This window comes from Centroberyx affinis, unplaced genomic scaffold (assembly GCF_046629955.1).
Source record: "Centroberyx affinis isolate AG114_WGS23_722 - 3 ecotype Tasmania unplaced genomic scaffold, CSIRO-AGI_Caff_v1 ptg002559l_1, whole genome shotgun sequence".
Taxonomy (NCBI): domain Eukaryota; kingdom Metazoa; phylum Chordata; class Actinopteri; order Beryciformes; family Berycidae; genus Centroberyx; species Centroberyx affinis.
This window is the reverse complement of record NW_027280769.1, coordinates 57,412-78,377: the sequence shown is the minus strand read 5'-3', so window position 1 is coordinate 78,377 and position 20,966 is coordinate 57,412. Positions and strand designations below refer to the sequence as shown.

General features: G+C 40.6%; 1 protein-coding gene across 1 annotated transcript in view; it reads right to left on the bottom strand.

The window, feature by feature from the left end:
- Positions 1-20,966, bottom strand: part of strbp (spermatid perinuclear RNA binding protein) — a 101,821-nt gene that overhangs the window by 50,386 nt on the left and 30,469 nt on the right. The window contains exon 2 of the mRNA XM_071534490.1: positions 16,307-16,423. The gene's annotated coding sequence lies outside the window, so the exon portion shown is untranslated. The remainder of the gene's footprint in view (positions 1-16,306; positions 16,424-20,966) is intronic.

Sequence of the window (20,966 nt, the reverse complement as noted above, 5' to 3'; positions counted from 1 at the left end):
TTTTTCTTTTTCTTGTGGTGAAAGATTAGTTTTCATCCTTTACTTGCTTTATTTGCATACTCTTAGAGATTTGATGGGCATTAATGAGAAAATTAGCTTGTTTTTCTCTAATCCTCAAAAAGTGTCATTTTGAGATACACAACATCAAAACAGCTTGCAGGGACACAATGCCTTTCAGAAAACCTTTATTTATAAATCTAATATCAACATGACTACTGAGACTATTTTCAGCAATGTATGAACTTATTTCTGTTGGCTTGAGTGAAAAGAATATAATTAGCTATTGGTTGAAAGTTTTGCTTAAGATGGTTGTAAGCAGCTCATTCAACCAACAGTCTGTGTTTTGATGAAATAAACACGTGTGCTGCTGAAAGTAGCCACGTTAGGGTTAATATAACATATAACATTAGGGTTAATAACATGTTAAATGCATTTATCCTGTTTCTTTTTTTGACGGATTGGGCCTCTGAGACAAACAGTGTGTCTCTGCAAGTCTTTTTTGATGCCATTAGGAACAGAGTGTAAAAAAACGGTTTTGAGAAGCGATATAAACAGGAGACTAAGGACAAATTTCAAATATGGACGTATAATCTCTCTGATGAACAATGCTATTTTAAGATCCCCCTCAGTATCACAACACACACTTCTCTCCCTCACTCATCTCAATACACACAAAAACACACAAGCGCACCCTCCGCTCCCACTCACAACACTGATTCCCCTTTGATTTCATTTCATGCACCAGGGCTATTTTAATTTATCTTCGCTCCCTTACTTCTCATGCATTTGCCACTCATGCCATTGTTAAGTTAACTTCTTGTTCAGGTTGTTGTCATTAATTTTCTGTTATCCCATTCAATTTTGTCTGCCCATTATCTTGATTTGTTTTTGTTTTGGGTTTCTTTTGTAATGAATGTTTTTATAAGCTCCTTCCGGTTTTTATCTCATTTACACAAATTTGTATTTTTTTCTTTCTTCTTTCGATAACACAGTAAACTAGATTGTATGTGTGTGAAAACCTTTTACTACAAGTGCATTTTTCCCACTGCAAGGTAAAAGATTTCTTCTTGGCGCTTGTGCTGTAAAAGGTATCTCCTTGTTTTTTGATGTCATGCACTGAAACACCAAATCCCTCCCTGAGATGAACATGTTTTTCTAAGCCTATGTCTTGAATCTAACTAATTTTCTTTATAAAAGAGTGAGGTGACTGTCGTGGTGTGATGACTACACCTCGCAGGTCCACTTCTGCCACAATAATAGGATTCCACAGCTGACCATTCTGTTCTAACAGTCATTATCTTCAATTAAGCGCTCTGATTCAGCGAGTAGGTCAGTAATGAACACAATAAGCACTAATTAACTCAATCAACAATAACAACAGTCTTTGTACAGTCTTTGCTTTTTTTCTTTTCTGTTTCCAATATAACTGGTAATTAGGCTGGTCCATACACCGTGGTCCTGATCTACTAAAGCCTTTCATGGGTGCAAAAACGTTTAGCAAAACCAATGACATATCTCTTGAATTGTCTTGCACCTCTCACAAGCCTTAGTGCTGACTTTCAACATTGCAAAGGCTTTTGTACCCACTAAAGTTTTTTGTAAATCTGGGGCTATATGACTTACATAAAGATACATTCATAACAGCTGCATACCTCTGGAAAAGATAACCTACTCACTAAGGAATAAGATACATCTATCTATAAAATATGGCAACCTTTTATCAACTACATGGAGAATCTCCCATCTCACATGATTGAATGATCTTCTGTATGGTCTCTCTGTTCTCACCACACTAGTGTTATAAAAGAATATTCTACTGTGGTTAAGGCTAACCTATCTCTCATTTGTCTGTTATCTCTCATTTGTCTGTTGAATTATTTTTGAGATGTCTGTAATGTACTGTGAACGTTTTTGAATTGTCATTGTGTGGCTGTATGTTTTGTATACTTTTTGAAAAACCAAAATAAAATACTCTAAAAAAGATACATTCATAATCCTGTGTATGTCTTCAGCTACAATACTATGTAGTTCCATCTGGACTGGTTCTGGGTGCAGGCCAGGGGAGGTCACAGCAAACAGTATTGATGAGATGGCAGAAAGCAGAGAAAACGCTGATGTTGCTTTTGGGAGGGAAATAGATACTATTGACAGGGGAGTGCAACTCCCCTCGGTCGATTATTAAAATGGAGAAGGAGTGCATGCGTGCGGGTGCGTGGTTCCTGCTGACGGCAGGTCAAACCTGAGAGACTTGGGGTCACAAGCTAACAAGGATGAATGTATTTGTATTTGTGATTGTGATTGTGTGTGTGTGTGTGTGTGTGTGTGTGTGTGTGTGTGTGTGTGTGCTCGAACTGTGATATATACCACTATACTTTTCTGTTTGCATAATACTATATGTATGAGTGTGTGCAGTATGTGTTTGCGCACACACACTGGCTTAACATTAGTCATCTCAGTAAGAGCTGCACTCTGATGTTATTTCCTTGGACTACCTTATGATTAGGCATCAATAACTGAAAAGAGAGGGGTCTTTTGGACAGCTTTGACTGAGTGACTCAGGCACACACGTGCATGCACATTCACACACACACATACATATGCAGCTGAGTACTGTCCTGCGTCAGTGTGGGGAATAAATAGACTATCACTATGCCAGCTCTGAAGCATGCTGCAACTGTATATGTGTGTGTATGCGTGTGTGTGTGTGTGTGTTTGCAGGCTACTGCTGTGCTGATTTCAGCAGGAACAGATGGTCCTGCCAAGGCCCTGCTGAAGCCCTATAGTCTATAGTCTGAGAGGACTTGTGAATGTGCGTCTGTGCATGCAGGTACACTCCTGCTGATTTCCTCCTCTGTTTCTCTGTTTCTCCTCCAAAAATAATCTACTGGGTTTGATCTTACACTCTTCCTCCTACCTATTTACATTCATATATCACACACACACACACACACACTGACACTAATTGTTCCAGTGTAAGTGATATCCAGTGGTCTTTGGCCTAGTTGTCTGTTCCATTAACACTTAGCAGCTTAATCCTGCTTGAAAGGCTCTTCACTGCTAAGCTCATGTTTGCTAACACACACAGCTGTGCCGCTGCTACACTCCCAGCCCTCTGTATGTATGTGTGTGTGTGTCCGAGCGAGTTTGTGCATGTGTAACTGGTTGTAAACATATATTACCTACAGCAAAACAAGCCACAATAATGTATGTTAAGCTACTTCCAGCATAATGAAAACACAATCAACTTATTTGTCCATAGCCGTGAAAGTTTTAATAAAAATCGTTTTCAGTATATTGCATCATATATTTACATAGCATATAACTTAATTTGTAAATGCATTATTATCCCAGGGTTTTCTACAAGTGACACAATGTCAGCTGTCAAATTAAAGTTAAAAAAAATTAGACATGAGAAAAAAAAACCACTCCCTAATATCAACCCAATCAAGTGTGAGAGAGAGAGCGGTAGTGAATGAGAAGAAGAGAAATGAAAGAGCGGAGAGGAAATAGAAATAGAGTGATAGAAATGAAAGAAAAAAAAATAGAACAAGGGGGAAACAAGTCTTTGAAAATGGATTTTGTTTAGTTTTTCCCAGAGGGATTTCACTAAATCCCAAGTTGGTTCTCTGGTGAAGCTCCAGCTGTTTTGACGGCCAGGAGCTAGACGAGACACTCCACAAGGGGATTGGGAAGAAAACAATCCTGATATGCTGCAAACCTCTTACTGGATGGCATGCTTCACTTGGAAGGACATTGCAAAATTGACAGTTATCTCATGACACCTGCTCAATATTCAACATTACCAGAGGTGCCCAGGCAATTGGTATCACATGACAGTCAACAGCTGCTCTTGGGTCATTTTAAAAACCTCCCCTGGTCATACTAAGCTGACTGGAGAGGGCTTAACAATGGGTATCAAAGCTGGGGTCAGGTCAGAGCCCAAAAGTAGGTCAGATGAAGATGAAAACAGGTCTATAAAATTATTTGGAGGGAATTGGGATCAAAAGTCGGTATCCATGTGATGTTGCTAACCCCTTCCCAATGCCCTGTGACTTGAAACATATATGTTGTGAACCCACAAGGACAGCTAAGGGCAGGGACATCCCGCAACCAGCTGTGGACTAATTCCCTAATGGGCCGCTACTCCATAACACACACAGGCAGGCAAGCAGGCACGCACACACATATAGAGTAAGGTGTGCTATCCCAGTAATGTGTCCATTCTCTCTCTGTGCCCATTCTCATTAATAAAAACAGTGGTGTGGCTGGTGGTGGCAGATGAGCAGATTAGTGAGGTGTATTATGAAAGCCAGATCACAGATATGGATCAAATACTTTCACAAAATAAATTTACCAGGATGGATTTAGAATGGCATGTCAAGTACTTCAGACTGGGTCTTTATTTGCCTCGCATGTCTGCCTCCGTTTATCTGTTTTTCGGTTTCTAGAGAAGATTTCTTGAATGCAGATAGCTTCCTCTTTTTAGCTGAAGTTAACAAATGCAGTGACTTTGTTAACTACAGATTTTAGGCAAATTTCAGCAGAAAAAAGAGATGCTTTCCTATAATCATCTACGTTGTTAAATGTCAAAAGCCCACGAGTAACACACACATCCAAAAACAAAATTCTATTGCTGTGGGCATTTTAGATAATCAGATGTACAAAATAAACCTATATTTAGTATGTAGTATGCTGCATGCAAGTACTCACAAAATGTTTGCATGCACCACATTAGCCAGCTCCCCTTTTCTCTCCCAACCCCCTACTCCTTCATTTTCGGTGCTAAGCAAGAGCAGATCAGTGACTCCATTCATTCCAGGTCAATTTGGGTAGTGTGCTCGATATGGCCGTTTCCTTACACACTTCCTGTCTGTCTCTCCAACTCAGGGGAGGAGACGGAGGGAGCGAGAGGGAGAAAGGAAGGAACAGAAGAGGAGAGAGAGGAAGGAATGGAGGGACTGATGAGGAAGGAGAGAGCAAGAAGATGTGGAAGGGAGGGAAGAAACAAGGGAGTAAGCCAGAGTAGGAAAGGGTGGAATGGAACAGAATGAGGGGGAGAGAAAAGGTTTGTGGGAGGGAGGGAGGGAGGGTGGGACGGACAGAAAAGTAATACGCATGATGATAAGTAAAGGGGAGAGATGGAAAAGAGGGAGAGAGAGAGGAGGAGAGAAATCAGGAAGAAATAGAAGTGGTGAGAGAGGTGCTGAAAAGGACGGAATCGCAGGATTGAGAGAGGAACTGATTGGACAGAAAAGCAATAATGAAGTGAAGGAGAGACAGGAATAATGAGAGGAAAGGAATGACAGAAGATGAGAAGAAAGGGAGAAATAGAGGGACGGAAAGTGATGGTATACGGTGGTAGGGGGAAGGATGAGAGGACGAGGAGGAGGAGGAGAGGGTATAAGGGCAGGAGGGAAAGAGTGAAAAAATAATAAGTGTCAGATGGAGGAAGGGGGAAGGAGAAATGGAGACGAGAGAAAGATATGGTGAAAATGAGGGAATGGAGGAATAGTGAAAAGAACAGACGAATGAGAGTAGGGAGAGAGGGGGAAACATGGATGATGAGAGGGATGGGAGATAGAGGGATGAGGGAGAGAAGAGATCAAAGAGGAATAATCTAGGGAGAGAAGGAAAGGATGAGGGAGACAGACGGGGAGGAAGGGATGGGGGAGAGACAGGAAAGAAGGGATGAGGGAGAAGCAAGATGAAGGAGTAGAGAAAAAGATGAGGAAAGGAATGAGGGATGGAAAGAGTGAAACTAGGATAGCATCATGATAGCTAAAATTATCATTAGATTATTTTGCCAGATACTGTGATGATGATTATCAATCAGAATTAGTCGTCTGCATGACTCTAGGAAAAAAAATTATTTCACTGTACGGCCGGTGTCAACATCTTTAACTATTTTCAGCTACAGTAGTATGGAGGACCAAATGCGACATATAAAAATGTCAGTATGAGCGGGGCTGGATCAGTCATGGTCAGTGAATTCTGAATACTGATCTGAGTGTGTCACTTGAAGCCACACATGTCTTTTCATTACTCCAGTGGACAGGTGATTTATTGGGCTGACAGGCCTGAAAAGGCCTATCCGCTGCCTTTTCCAGAGATGGATGTCCAACAATATTATTTAATCTCTTCTTCATTTGCATTTACCATAAGCTCAGCGTTCAACCACTCTTTAACAACTGACTACATTGTCAATGTCAACATTTGAGGAGTGCTTATCCTCAAACTCAAAATAACATCAGCTGGTAAATTATTATTGCCTCTGTAAACACTGTGTACTTTCACTTGTTGAGGTCTGCCATGCCAGAAGAATAATGAGAGGAACAAGGGATGAAGGGCAGGGGAAATGGAAGGGAAGGTGGTGAGGAGGGCAAAGGAGAATGTGTAGGGAGGAAGAAGGAGAAAGAGTTGGTGAATGGGAAGGAGAAGAGGTAAATGGAAGAAAACTGGGGAGTAAAAAGAGATACAGAGGAAGAGGTGGAATGAGTGAGGAATACAGACAGTGAAGGGGAAAGTGAAAGATGGAGAAGGGGAGCTATAAGATGACAGGTGGAAGGGAGAAGGAATATGTGTGAAATGGAGGGAGGGAAGGAATGAGGGAGAGAAGGATAAGGGAAGGAGTACAATAGACTCGCAAACAGGTAAAGAGGAATAGCAGAAGAAAGAGGGAAGGTGAGAAAAGAGGAATGGAAGGATGGAGAAAGGGAGGGGAGAGAAGGAACGGAGGAAGAGCGAAAGAATGAAGGAGAGAGGGAGGAAAGGAGAGTGAGAAGGAAAAAAATGAGGAAGGAAAGGAGGAGTGGAAGAAGAGATAACAAAATGTTTCATATTAATGCTAAATTCAACTCTCTGCCTAACTACAAGAATTAATAATTAACTATTAATTCTTATTAATTAACAAAATTGTATTTCCTGTACTTTTAAATTCTGATTTTCTGGTGTGTGCGTCTTCCAGACTGTGCCTATAGCCCAAGGCCATATCCATTCAACACGGAGATTAAGATTTAAAGATTAAAGAATAATTCCGGTTATTTTCAACCTGGTCCTCATTTTCCTAGTTTTTGTCGTCATGCCACAATCAATTCTGATCAAAATTTTGTCACTGTACAGCTTTACATGCCTCTCAGTTTGCAGGAGTGCTGCAGCTTGCAATCCAAGAGGATTTGACCAGAATTGATTGGCATGAAGGCAAAAGTGAGTTCAACCTTTGTCTGAGGAAGCATACACCCTCCCCTACACACACACGCACACGCACACGCACACACACAGACTCACTCTTATGCGTGTGCACACATATACAGATCGAAAGCAAGGTTAGATGAATGACGCCCTTCTGTAGCCAAGAGCAGGGTCACTCTGTTCATCAGCACAAAACACGCTCTTTCACTCTCTGATTTTTTCCTGACTATATTCCACCTGCTCACTTTATCATTTTTCTTTTTCTATAGAGTCTCTCTCTGTCAACTTCCTCTTTGTATGAGGTTTTAATGTCCAAGGTTCAAACACGCACACGGCCATGGTCACTTCACAAAAGAACAGATGTGTAGACCGGTACAATCCACCTACATCAGAAATGTATTGCATTTTTAAAAATGTAGAAAGAAGGCGAGAAAAGGAAAAAGAAGAAACCCAAAAAATGGATCACAGGAAGACAGAACAAATAACAAAAAGTAGAAAAGAAAGAAAGAAAGAAAGAAAGAAAGAAAGAAAGAAAGAAGGAAACAAACAAACAAACAAAGAAACAAAGAAAGAAAGACACAAAGAAAGAAAGTAAAGTAAAGAGATTTAGCCACCACTCTTCCCTTGGGCTTGGTCTTTCTCAGGCATTATAACAAAATGTTTAACATTAGTACTTAATTGAACTCTGTGCCAAACTACAAGAACCAAAAATCAGATTGACTTATGAACTGCATCTCCTGTGCTTTTAGATTCTGACTTGTTAGTGTGTGTGCATGTGTGCGTGTGCGTGTGTGTGTGTGTGTGTGTGTGTGCGTGTAAAGAAAGCATTAGACTGTAACAAGGCATGAGACAAAAGAGAGGGGAAAGACAGAGAAAGAGATTCAGCATCAACTTTCCCCTTGGGATTGGTCGCCATGGCTACGGAGGCATTTTCAGCTGAACGTGGGACAAACACAGGAGAGAGAGAGAGACACAGAGGGAGAGAGAGAGATAACATGGCGATATTGAGATACTGCCCTGAAGTGTGGAAGCATGTTAATTTAAACCCTGCAGAACTTCCTTGGTAGTAGCCAGGAGAAATCAGATTCAACTCTTACAAATATATCCTCTATATGCAAGACAGCTCAGCTAACTTCTTTAACAATCCATGTTGTTTTAATTTTCTAATTTTCCCAAGTAGATAAAATAATAACATTATTTATTAGCACTTATGAAAATGAAAAATAGATTACTCTTTGTCATTTCAGCGTGACATACTGTATATAAATGTAACTTTGTATTGTAATTTCAACTATACATCCAGGACACAATCACAAAAACACATATCTGCCATATGGCACAGTAGCCAGCTAATTACGGGACACCTGATCTCCAACGGAAAACACATCAGGCACTGGTAACAAGCAACGACTTGACACATACACACACACACCATGAACCCCAATGGAAAACAGAGGCCAACAGGAACAAACAGCATCAAGAGCCTATAACGTCTCATCTTACAACCAGACAATCAGACCCCATGTATATTTCAGCAGCCACGGAAAACTGTGACAATAGGCTGTCGAGATCCAAGATTAGTGGAGGGCGCCTTTAATGAGGAGGAAGACACAAAAGGGATCATGTTACTGTGCCAGGCCTGGGTAGCTGTCACCTGAGGGCAATTTGTCCAAATTCAGCAAAAAAGTCTTGTGGATGAGAAACTGAACCCCATTCTTACACTGTATACTGAATTTTCTTAAAATAGTCTCCTCATCTAACACAAGGCAACATAACTCTACCATCTAAACCCTGAATTCTTAGGTGTTGTGTTTTTTTTTTTTTAAATGGACACAATGAACTATTTTCCATTCTACAGTTTGTTATTATGGGGCTTGAATGACCAGTAGCCAGAAGCAATGTCACATTAATAACTATATACACACATTCATTAACTAATAACTACACAACTCCCTGTGTACTTTCACTTCTCAGCACTATGTTGGAAGAATTAATTTAGGGAATGCAAAACAGTGACTTACAAGTATTTGTTCATATCAGCAATTTGCTGAAGATTTATGTTGCTGCAAACAGTAAGTGAGCAAAATATGTGCTCAACACAGGAAATGACTCCCTCAATTTCTCCCTTAGATAGGTTTGTCAATATTTGCATAAAATATAGCCAAGGTTACAAGTGATGAATAATTTATGGGGGCAGAGGAAAGAGACTTATAAGGGTTGGTTCTACTTGACAATGCTGCCATGGACCATATATGAGAGAGAGAGAGAGAGAGAGAGAGAGAGAGAGAGAGAGAGAGAGAGAGAGAGAGAGAGAGAGAGAGAGAGAGAGAGAGAGAGAGAGAGAGAGAGAGAGAGAGAGAGAGAGAGAGAGATAGAGAGAGAGAGACATAGAGAGAAGAAGATAAATGAAAGAGCAGAGAGGAAATAGAAATACAGTGATAGAAATGAAAAAAAAATGTGAGAGAGTGTGTTTGAGAGAGAGACAGAGAGAGTGAGAGAGAGTGAGAGAGAGAGAGAGAGAGACAGAGGAGAGAGCGCTCTGCTGCACTCATTGGCAAAGTCACTGCTTTCTCAAGGACACTGCGGCTAGGGGCAAGAAAGACAGAAGGAGTGACACAAAGAAAGCAAGCAAGAGTGAAATAAAGAGATTGAGGCGATAGAAGGCTGAGTAAGATGCAGGAATAGACAAAGAAAACAGAAAAGATGGGAGCGGAGGAGGCAACAGATGAGTGCGGTGAGAAGAAAGAGATGGAGACGGAATGAGCTCAGGGTAACAAGCAGGAGCATGGGAACAGCTCGGGTGTGTGTGTGTGTGTGTGTGTGTGTGTGTGTGTGTGTGTGTGTATGTGTGTGTGACTGCTTGCAAGTGTGCACAAGAGTCAGTTTCTGTGTATATGAGAGAGTGTGTTTGGGTGCAAGCGTCAGTGAAATCCTGGCTTGACCTACGGCCCTGAATTTAAGAGCCTGTTAAGAATAAGAGAAGTAAAACAATTTGACTGCAACAAGCCAGTCAACACACAGACCCAATGAGCAGCAAAGCATACTGTATAGTTATATCATACGCTCTGTGGAGCAGAGCAGTGAAACAGCTTTTAGTGTCTGGATCAATCTCACCAGTGATCCACTAAAACCACCATGGCAATCAATTATTCACACATAAAAACACACACACAGACCCTCAACACACTTCCCCTGAGATGTTGGAGGGGAAGGCAGTTGTGTGGTTGCTAGTAAAAACTACTTTACATAAGTAGACAGTTTACCAAGGCGGTCAGTGAACTCAGCAACCACCAGGACCGCAGCCTTTGACCGACAGTGATCAAAAAATGTGTTTAACCCCAAAGCACTCTCAGTGCAACTATGATGCTGAAGACCTGACCACAGGATAAACTTTCACTTTCTTTCACTATACCAATCATACATTATATTTTCATGACAATTTGTCTCCTTGTAGCTTGACTTATTTTCCACAATAATCTTGCCCTAGTCGTTAATAGCCATTCCTGCCACAGACAAGATTGCCAATCTTGACTGCTTGAAAATGTCTGTGTGTTATGGCTTTCTATCTATCTATTTTGTGGCCTGGCTCAAGGAAACAACCTTTCAACCACACACACAACCACACATATAGTACAGCCTGTGGATAGACATATAGGTGGAAAGACAGACATATAGGTGGATGGATAAACAGATAGGTGGGTAGATACACAGATGGGTAGCAAGATAGGTGGGTAAAGACCTGTCAACCATGGAGAAAATTTTGGAGTACCACTTTGAATGCGTGCATGTGGTGCCCGCTGAATTTTTTTCAGCTCATTTATGCATCTGCTGCAAAAACGGCTAACACATTCAGTACATTTTCAGTACAATTCTGACTGGGTGCATGCACCTGAAATAAATGTTGAACCATTTGAAATGAAATGAAATTAACAAATATTATAATAAAGAGACAAACAGCTGCGCAATTAATGATACATAGGCCTAATTGCTTAAGTTTTACTTCTGTTAGACCATTTGGACTTATCCCAGGGTATCCGCAGGTTTCACAAATTTAAGACCTTAGCTAACTGGAATTAGATTTCAGATCAGTTTAAAAACAAGAAGCTGGCAAAACCAGCCTAATTCCGACTGAACATAGTAAATGAAAGTTCTGAAACTGTAACTGGGCAGTGCAAAAAAAAGGACAGATTAGTTATTTTAAAGACTTCTTCAGACTTTTAAGGACCTGCGGATACCCTGTATCCCCTCTTCCAACAAATGCCTGACACATTCAATTGTAGTTTGTTTTACTCAGCTGAGACTAGAGGCAGAGTTCAGATGATTGCTGCATTCTGCAGCTTGGCCTCATGAGACATGGCTGAGTCAGACATGGCTCTTCTAAGCTGGGTGTCGCTATAATCCTACTTTTTTCTGATGGAACGGTTTCTTCTTTTGCTGTTATTAGAGTCTGATTTGATCAACTCTCATTTCTACCCTGACTACAGCTGGTTGCCTGCAGGAATAAGTAAGCCTTGCAGCGCATTAGTTTAAGAGTCTAGCTCATCATTCCAACACTCCAAACAAACCATATGGATTTACTACATAGCTATTAGATATGTGTGACACACCAGCCAACTTATAATGCCTACTGAACAGCCAAGTTTAACTTGGCTAACAAGTGCATTCATCAGTGTTGGTGGGAAGTCAACTTTATCACATAAGCTAACCTTATGTTGACTACTACGACGGTTGAAAAACAATAAGTCTCTTTTGGTGTGTTTTAGAATGACAATGCGTACCAGTATATTTTGATGTCAAAATGCAGAGCTGCTACACAAATTGCATAAAGGTTGGCAAGTCTGCAGATAGGCAGACAAATAGGTAGGCAGATAGACAGACAGATAGGTGGGCAGATAGATGAGCAGACAAACAGAAAGGTAGCCAGATACATAGGTGGACAGATAGATAGGTGGGCAGATAACAGATAGGCAGGAAGAAAGGTGAGCTGATATACAGATAAGCAGGCAGATGGGTGGCCAGATAGACAGATAGGCAGATGGATAGGTGGGCAGATACGTGGGCAGATATGTAGATAAGCAGACAGACAGTTGGACAAATAGGTGGGCAAATATACAGACAGGTAGAAAGAAAGATAGGTGGACATAGAGATGGATAGGTAGGTAAATACATATGTGGGAAGATACACAGATAGGCAGATGGATAGTGGGCAAATATACATACAGGTGGACAAATGTACAGACAGGTGGACAGATAGACAAACAGATAGACAGACAGGTCGGCAGATAAACAGACAGGTGGGGAGGCAGACAGATGGACAAACAGGTGGATGGAGGGATAGTTTCAATCATTGCTTTCAATCAAAGATAAGCTTATGGGCATATAAATATAATTAGTTAGCTAACTAACTTGTGAACATTGGTGGTATGTCTATAATTGCAGCCGTGTCTTTTACTTAAAATGAAGCATATCTTGTGGCTGCATTGCATTATAGTCTATTAAGGCTACTGTTGGCAGAGAAACTGGTATGTCTGCGTGTTCTATGATGGATTTCTTCCTGTATGATTGTAAACATCTGAGCAAAATGGTGAATCTAGAAAGAAGTCCCTTGCTCTTTGATTCTGATTCTGTTTTATAATTTAAAAATTACAAAAAATAGTTTTAAGGTTCAGGCTGATTAGGCTCCTAGCTACATCTTAGACTATTTAACCCCTTATGAGACAGGGTACAGCCACAGATCATCAAGCTGTTCCCTGCTGGTCACGTCCAGGATAAAGACTAAAGCTGACTGGACCTTTGCTGTCAGGACCCTAACAGTTGGAATGGCTGAGAATCTTAGGCTGGTATCAGTGTTTTATTTAGTATTAATTAACATTTATGGATGAATGAATAGATGGATTGACGAATGGATGGACTGGTGAATAGAGAGAAGGATGGATAGGTGGGTGATGGATGGATAGATAATAGGGCTGGGTAAAAAAAGTCACATCACAATGTTATTGTTCTGTTTTATTGTTTTTATTGTTTCAGAATCGATTCTGCAAATCCCAATATTGATATTTGTAACCCGTTATTCTATACAACGAGAGATTTTGCATTTAAAGCTGCAATAAGCTAAATTTTCTGACCACTAGAGGGTGACGGAAACCGCAACACATTTGTAAATAAAGCACAGCAAAGCCACTGCACTACAAAGGCCTACTAAGCAAACACTGCAAAGCACCGTGCATAAAGGCTAACAGCTAAGCTAATCGTACCTACGGACAAGTGTCACAGTTACCAGTCTCACTTTGAAAGATTTTCTCAGTTCCACTGAAGGTTACATGTCCCACAATGACAAGTGAAGAGGTAGGTAGCAAGTTTACTAGTTTAACAAGTTTACTCACTCGCTTCACTGTATACACTTGTGCATTGGTCAAAAAAGTGACTTGTAGATTGTAGTCAAAAAAGTGACTTGTAGATTTTTTCATTGTAAGGATTGAAATGAAAACCTTGATAGTTGCAGCTCTAATTAAATACTGTGGTAACATGACAAATTTACACATGCACCTAACAAGACACCACTTGGATGTTTTCCAACAGGCTGTCATTACATCTGACAGAAGTCCGAGTCTGTTTACTAGTGTGTGTATTTAAGTTCAACTCACAGATGAGTTGAGCATTTCAGTGTGTATGTGTACATGCTATTTCAGTGCTCCAGAGCACTCCTCCTAATCCTACTAATCCATATCAATATTGCACATAATCATATACCACATACACTGCATAGCTTACATCAATTCACTACAAATTTCAATTCTATACTGTATATATATGACTGAATGCTGTGTGAAGTATTGAACCATATTGAAAATAAATCGAATCTTTCTGTGACCCATAGTATCAAAATCAAATTACATCATGAGGTCCTTGGCAAAACCCAGCCCTAATCGATAGAGGGTTAGATAGACAGATAAACAAGCACACAGTTAAAAAAAATGTGTGAAATTCTGCAAGGTGCTGGGGGTAAAGGAAAGGAGATGAAAAGATAGAAAGAAAAACAGACAGACAGACAAATGTGCAAGGCAAGGATGAGTAGAGGATAGGTGTAATGGTGGATGGACTGATGGATGGCTAGATGAATGGATAGCTGGACAGATGGATGGATGAAAGGATAGATGATGGAGAGACTACAGATGAAAGGATAGATGGATGGAGAGATGACAGATGGAAAGAGGGATGGATGGATGGATGGATAAATAGATAGACGATGGACCAATGGAAAGAGAGATAGATGGACAAGTGGGTGGACGAGAGATGAAATGAATGGATGGAGAGACAGCAGGATAGATTGACTTACAGATGGACAGACAGCGGGATAGACAGATTGACAGATTGACAGATAGACAGAGGGACGGACAGCGGGATAGATGGACTTACAGATGGATGGACGGATGGACGGACTGATGGACAGTGAATGTCCATCAGCGAGAGACAGCGGGATAGATTGACTTACAGATGGACAGACAGCGGGATAGACAGATTGACAGATGGATAGATAGACAGAGGATAGACAGCGGGATAGATGGACTGACAGATGGATGGATGGATGGATGGATGGATGGATGGGGATGGATGGATGGACGGACAGACAGACAGACAACGCTGATGGACAGAGACTGACAGTGGGATAGATGGATTGACAGATGGACAGAGGACAGACAGATGGATGACAGATGATGGGTGGATGGAGAGGCAAACAGAGGGATACATGGGTTGGCATATGGATGTACAGACAGACAAACAGGTGGACAGACAGAGGGATAGATGGACAGTCAGGTTGATGATAGATGAATGAAAAAATGGATGGAATGAATGAATGGACAGACAGACATTGGGATCGATGATAGATGGACAGAGAGACAGACAGACAGAGGGATAGATCATAGATGATAGATGGATGGATAGACAGAGGGTTAAATGCAGATGATAGATGGACAGCTAGATAGAGGGACGGATAGATGGGTAGTACAGAAGGAAAGGAATGAGAGGTGAAGAGAATTCTGCTTCACACACACACAGAACCTTTGAGAAAATTAGAGTCAGTGCCTTCAATTACTGTACATGTGCCCATTCTATGTTTGTGCTCTGCGCTTAATTCAACTTTAAAGCACTGGAACATTTCCTTATTACTCTTTTGCATTGAAACCCTTTTGTGCCCACATTCCGTTTTTCTAATCATGTGCAAGTGTATCTTCATTTCTTCAAGCCTTGTCCACACATACTACCTTTCTCCTTTGAGCACAGGGCATAACCTTTCTCTCAACAAGTGAAAACTGGTGGTATGATGTTCGCAGTTATAAAAAAGGTTATCTGTGGTGTCGTTACTGTGGCTCAGTGGATATAGATGAACTCCATGCACTCTCAACAACTGAAAATGGCTCTCAACATGTGATTTCTCTCTCATCTTTCTGTCATTCTCTGAGCGAGAATGCTGTAAAAAAATAAAATAAAACAATTATCTCTGGTTTGGTGGCTTTCTTGGGAGAGTTTAACAGAAAGTATTGCAGAATCCTTATGAGGATAATCGCACACCTTGCATGGTAGTGCTGACTTGTAAGCTGAAAAAAAAGCACCAAACTCATTTGTTTTTGATGAGTATAAACATGTTTCACAGCCTGCAGAAATTAATAATCTTGACTCTATCCTTATAAACTCAGGCTGATACCAGAAAACACAACACACACAAACACACACACATTCATGGGCTCAGCAGGGGTGTGAACTGACCTCTCTGCTACAGGGCTTCTGTCATTTTCTGGCTGATTGGGCAGCTCTGTAAACAACGAGCCACGCTGTCTGTAGCAGCCCCATTCACTGAGTGACAGACAGATAGACAGAGAGGAAGAGAGAAGAGAGCGAGAGGGAGAGAGAGAGGGGGAGAGGGAGAGAGAGAGAGAGAGAGAGAGAGAGAGAGAGAGAGAGAGAGAGAGAGAGAGAGAGAGAGAGAGAGAGAGAGAGAGAGAGAGAGAGAGAGAGAGAGAGAGAGAGAGCAAAAGAGAGAGCGAGACAAAGGGAGCGAGAGAGAGAGAGAGACAGAGCGATAGATAGGTAGGAGTGTTCCTGTATTCATTTCACTCACCTCCCACTGTCCTCCAATCTGTTTGTTTATCTGTCCTCTTCTTTTTCAGTGTCTGTCTATCAGTCAGTCTGTCTGTCTGTCTGGAGTCACAGTGTCAGGGCTGGCAGGGTTCAGTACCTGAGAAAACAGAAGTTCAAAGGTCAGTCAACACTTGAGGGACATGTTCATTTGAGTTGAAACCACACACTGAACAGCGGAGACTGATATGGAAAACGGAGGCAGAAATGAAAAAAATATGATACATGGTTATAGTTTTTTATTACATTCCTATTGCGTAACCTTGTTTAAGTAAACAATGTTATGTAAACCCTAAATATGACACAGATCAGACCTTTCCACTGCTAACTCTAATTCTTGTTACGGAAGACAGCAGTCTACTTATAACATAAAACTACCATAGGACATATGTAGCACATTTAAATAATTTTCTTCCTCTGTCTTAAGACATACACAAGATTCACACAGATACAGAATTCACAGAAATACTGATACAAAGACACAGAGTTCATTATAATGCCATCAGTGACCAGTGTGATGAATTCAAAGTAGTATGCTTCTACTGTATGATAGAGTAAAGCAGTCATTATAGCCTTCCAACCAAAACCATTCCAAAGAATTGGCTATCAACCTCAATGGCTGTTCTAATGTGAATGACAACTCTCTGTAAGACAACAATGTGTCACTCGCTCATAATTCACAAGTGCAAAAACAGACAAACACAATCAAACACATTAATCCTAACCCTTAGTAGGGCTGTACGATATTAACAAATAATCATATTGAGATTATTTTGGTAAATAGTGTACTATATATTGCAATACAGTGAAGAGAACAAATTGTCAATACTTTATATTTTTCAGCAGAAAAGAATCATTTTTAATAAAAAAAAAACAGCCGTTGTTGCTTAATATTTGCTGTGTTTAAATACAATGAAATACATTTTTTATAAATGTGCAATTTAATTTATAGCCTAGAAATTGGGCTCAGCACCAGAATACCATGTTTAGGACTCCATTGTAAGCAACCGCCATTCTGACAAAAATAATTGTAGCCTCTTGCGATTTGGAAATGCAGCCCCGCACACACGCACGCACAAACACACACACACACACACACACACACACACACTCCATTGCCACCTAGCAGAAGACTAAGAAATTGTCTTCTAGGCAAGAGAGGGAAGAGACAGGGTGGGGGAGAGAGAAAGAGGAGAGAGGTTGAAAGACTGAGACCTCCATTAGGCACACCGATAAGCACATCTTTAATCTCTGTGCGATGGAGAAATGAATTTGCAACGCAGAATGACTGATTTACTGATGCACACCGCAGACCCTCATTGTTCTATTCTTTTCTCCTCTCCTGTCCCACTCAGTTCTCCAGAAAGTAACGATGATGACGGAGAGGGACAGAGTAAAAGTGAGAAAACAAGGGCCAGGTGTGAAGTGGAAAACGAACGGGGAGAAGGGTTGGAAAGACAGTGGGACAAAGAGGAGAGTGGAAAGGAAGGATGAGGAGAAAAGAATGAAAGAAGAGAAGGAAAGGAGGGAAGGCAACTGATAAGTTCACATTAGTTCTGAAGACTATCTGTGGAAATGGTAAAGACAGAGGCAGACTGACAGCTAACACACAGTCAACCGACCACAAGCTGCACAGCTGTGTGCTTTCACTGCAGCATGCATTCACTAACCTCATCCCACCATTCTCTGGTAAAAGTTACAGAACATTTTACCTCATTTGTATGCCTCCATGATAAATATGATAAATGATCAATAAATCATCTCATCATGCATAGGTGTTTAGCTTTGAACAAAGGAAAAAATAATAACTTGCCTGGACAAAGATCCAGTTTCAGACTAGTAAAGCGTCAGCATTTTGTTCATATCTTGATATGGAGATAAAGTACTATTTGGGACGTGCATACACTATTTACTGTGTTTCTAGGTTTGATTTAAGTGAGCCTCATGAATTAGTTTGCAACCACCTGGGTGTTTATACGTGTGCTGCCTTGTGTTAGCCTCAGATCATTGTCTCTGATTTTGCTCACACATCATTATCAGATCTTCATGGAAATGTGCAGGGTCAAACTGTGGTCAGAATTCTAAATAGTCTGGATGCAATCCAGCCACATTGCACATACAAGATATGTGTAGATATATATGGATATATATGGAGAGGGAAAACAGGAGATGCATAGCAGCCATTTTCACACCAAGTGTGGATATACAGCGATGTGATCTCATAAAAAACAATCTAAAGAAATCAGATCTCAAAATCATGACGAAATGACAGATGGATGGAGGGAAGTGTCAGTGAAGACCTACAAGGAATTGTGGACCCGTTTCTGGTGGATCCCCAGATGACTAACCCTATTTTCACAACATTGGGGCAACAACAAATTTGGGGTCCTGGCATGAAAAAGCTTAAGAACTGCTGGCTTCCCTGTAATGCACTCTCTTTTCTAATTTCTAATTTTTTTGTTTTATCGTACATCCTTACATAAGTATAGTTAGGTTGTGGTTGTTTAGTGAAGCCATTCTTTCTCTCATCAGTTAAAACACCCTCTAGCTCCATCCACTGATCAGTCAGCTGCAGTCATGAATTAATGTTGCTAGGGCTAATTCTTACTAAATCAATAAGAACAACCCTGATTACTGGGCTACAGGGAAAATAATACATTAAACCGATATCAAATTATCTGCTTTGCCCAATATTTATGAGTAGAGTTTAGAGATTCCTGTAGAACTCCGTGAAAGAGCAATAACCCTGACAGACCAGATCTATTACAATGAATAAAGTACTACCCTAAAGCAAATCAATAAATAAATACATGAATAAATAAAGACATAAAGATAAAACTCCTTTCTCGGAATAAGAAGTGGTGCTCTGTGATATTGTGAAATCGATTGGTCACATGTCCCTCACTGTGTAGAGAAGTCTGTGGATCTGCGCTGATCTTGACAAACCAGATACAACAAAAGAAAGGCGGTGTAACCTCCTACAAACATAACACGCACACAAACTGCCATAAAATCAAAGCAGAACAAATGTATTTGCTGTGTTGGTCTTAAGAGTTGAGGAGGTCACACCTTGCATAATAGAGATGTTTTGTTTGGTTGCTTGGTACATAACTGAGGTGGGTGTTGGTTGGTGTGATGGATGCAATCTGATAGTGCTGCAAGACAAACTGGTTCCCAGTCACATTCTGATCCCCATTCTAGTCACAACGCAGGCACACATAAAACGGCACACCTACAAGTGCACAGCACTTGGCACACCACACACACACACACACACACACACACACACACACACAAAATCTTCCGGTCCAGCAGCAGCCAAACAGGAAGCTCCTTGTGAGTCAAGCTCATCAGCAACCAACCACAATGCCTGTAGCAACATATTTGAAAATAGTTTCTGGAATTACTTGATATGTGCTGGATTTGACTTGTCGGGGACTTGAACAGCATAACAAGTGGTAGCATCACTAGCAACTTATGATAAGATAAATCTTGACTTAAGCTCTTAAGATACGTTCTTTATGGTTCTCCCTAAGCATTTAAATGCATTTGAATACTTTGTAGGCCATGTCTGACACATTCAGAGGTGGTAGAAGTATAAAAGTACATGGTCTTAAATTTACTTAAAGTATAAAAGTAAATTCTCTAAACTGGTTCTCTGTTGAGCGTTCCTCTGAATCCCAGATGAGAAAGAGTCTGCAGCTCAAATCACTAATGTTAATTCTAGCAGTTGAATTCACTAAGTTAATTCTCTCTCTTGTTACTTCTTTCTTCTTCGTGTTGCTTCTCTCTCTCTGTCCCTTTCCTTCCTTTGTGGTGTCGCTTTGCTGAAGCAGCCAATCTCATTTGGCTCTTGATCAGCTGCTTCCGGGATGGAAGCCGTCTGATGCACAACATAACTTTTTTTTTTAGAAAGTACAGATTTTTCTTTTGAAATGTAGTGAGAAGTACTTGAGTAAAGTACAGATACTTGAAAATCCTACTTAAGTATTTTTACTTTGTTACATCCCACCTCTGGACACATTCCATTTCATTATACCACAGTTGCTTTCTATTTAATATCCCTCATTTAGGAGGATGTTTGCTCTATTTTGATAGATAACTATTGTTCTCTTCCAGCTCAAATGTTGGGCACAGTTTCAACCTAGTTCTCAGCTTGATGCCAGGAGTAAACACCATCTCATCCAGATATGTGATATTATTAGATCAGACATGTGAAAATGAAATGAGAGGGTCTTGGCAGTCTTTAATGTAATGTAAAAACACCCTTTACTTGTTTGTTCAGTTGTTCTTTTTGTTGGACAGCAGGCCAACAAGGTGTGACCAGGGAGGGCTGAACATGAACAAATGAGGAGGAGGGAGAAGCTGTAGGAGGTGGTGAAGGACAGCTCTATTTTCAATAGAGGCAGAGGGTTGAACTCCAGTTCTCAGTCAATACAAACATTGCACTGAACCAGAGGCTGCATAAGATCAGAAAACTTTATTGTCCTCTTTGTAGCATGAAAACTCCAAATTACAGTCTCAAATTACAAGACAATCTCTTAATATCACTAGCTAATACAGAACTATATTGATAGCACAATGCTAATACTGTAGAGGATTCTGAGGATATAAGAACTGAAACTACCCAAAGAATGTGTCTC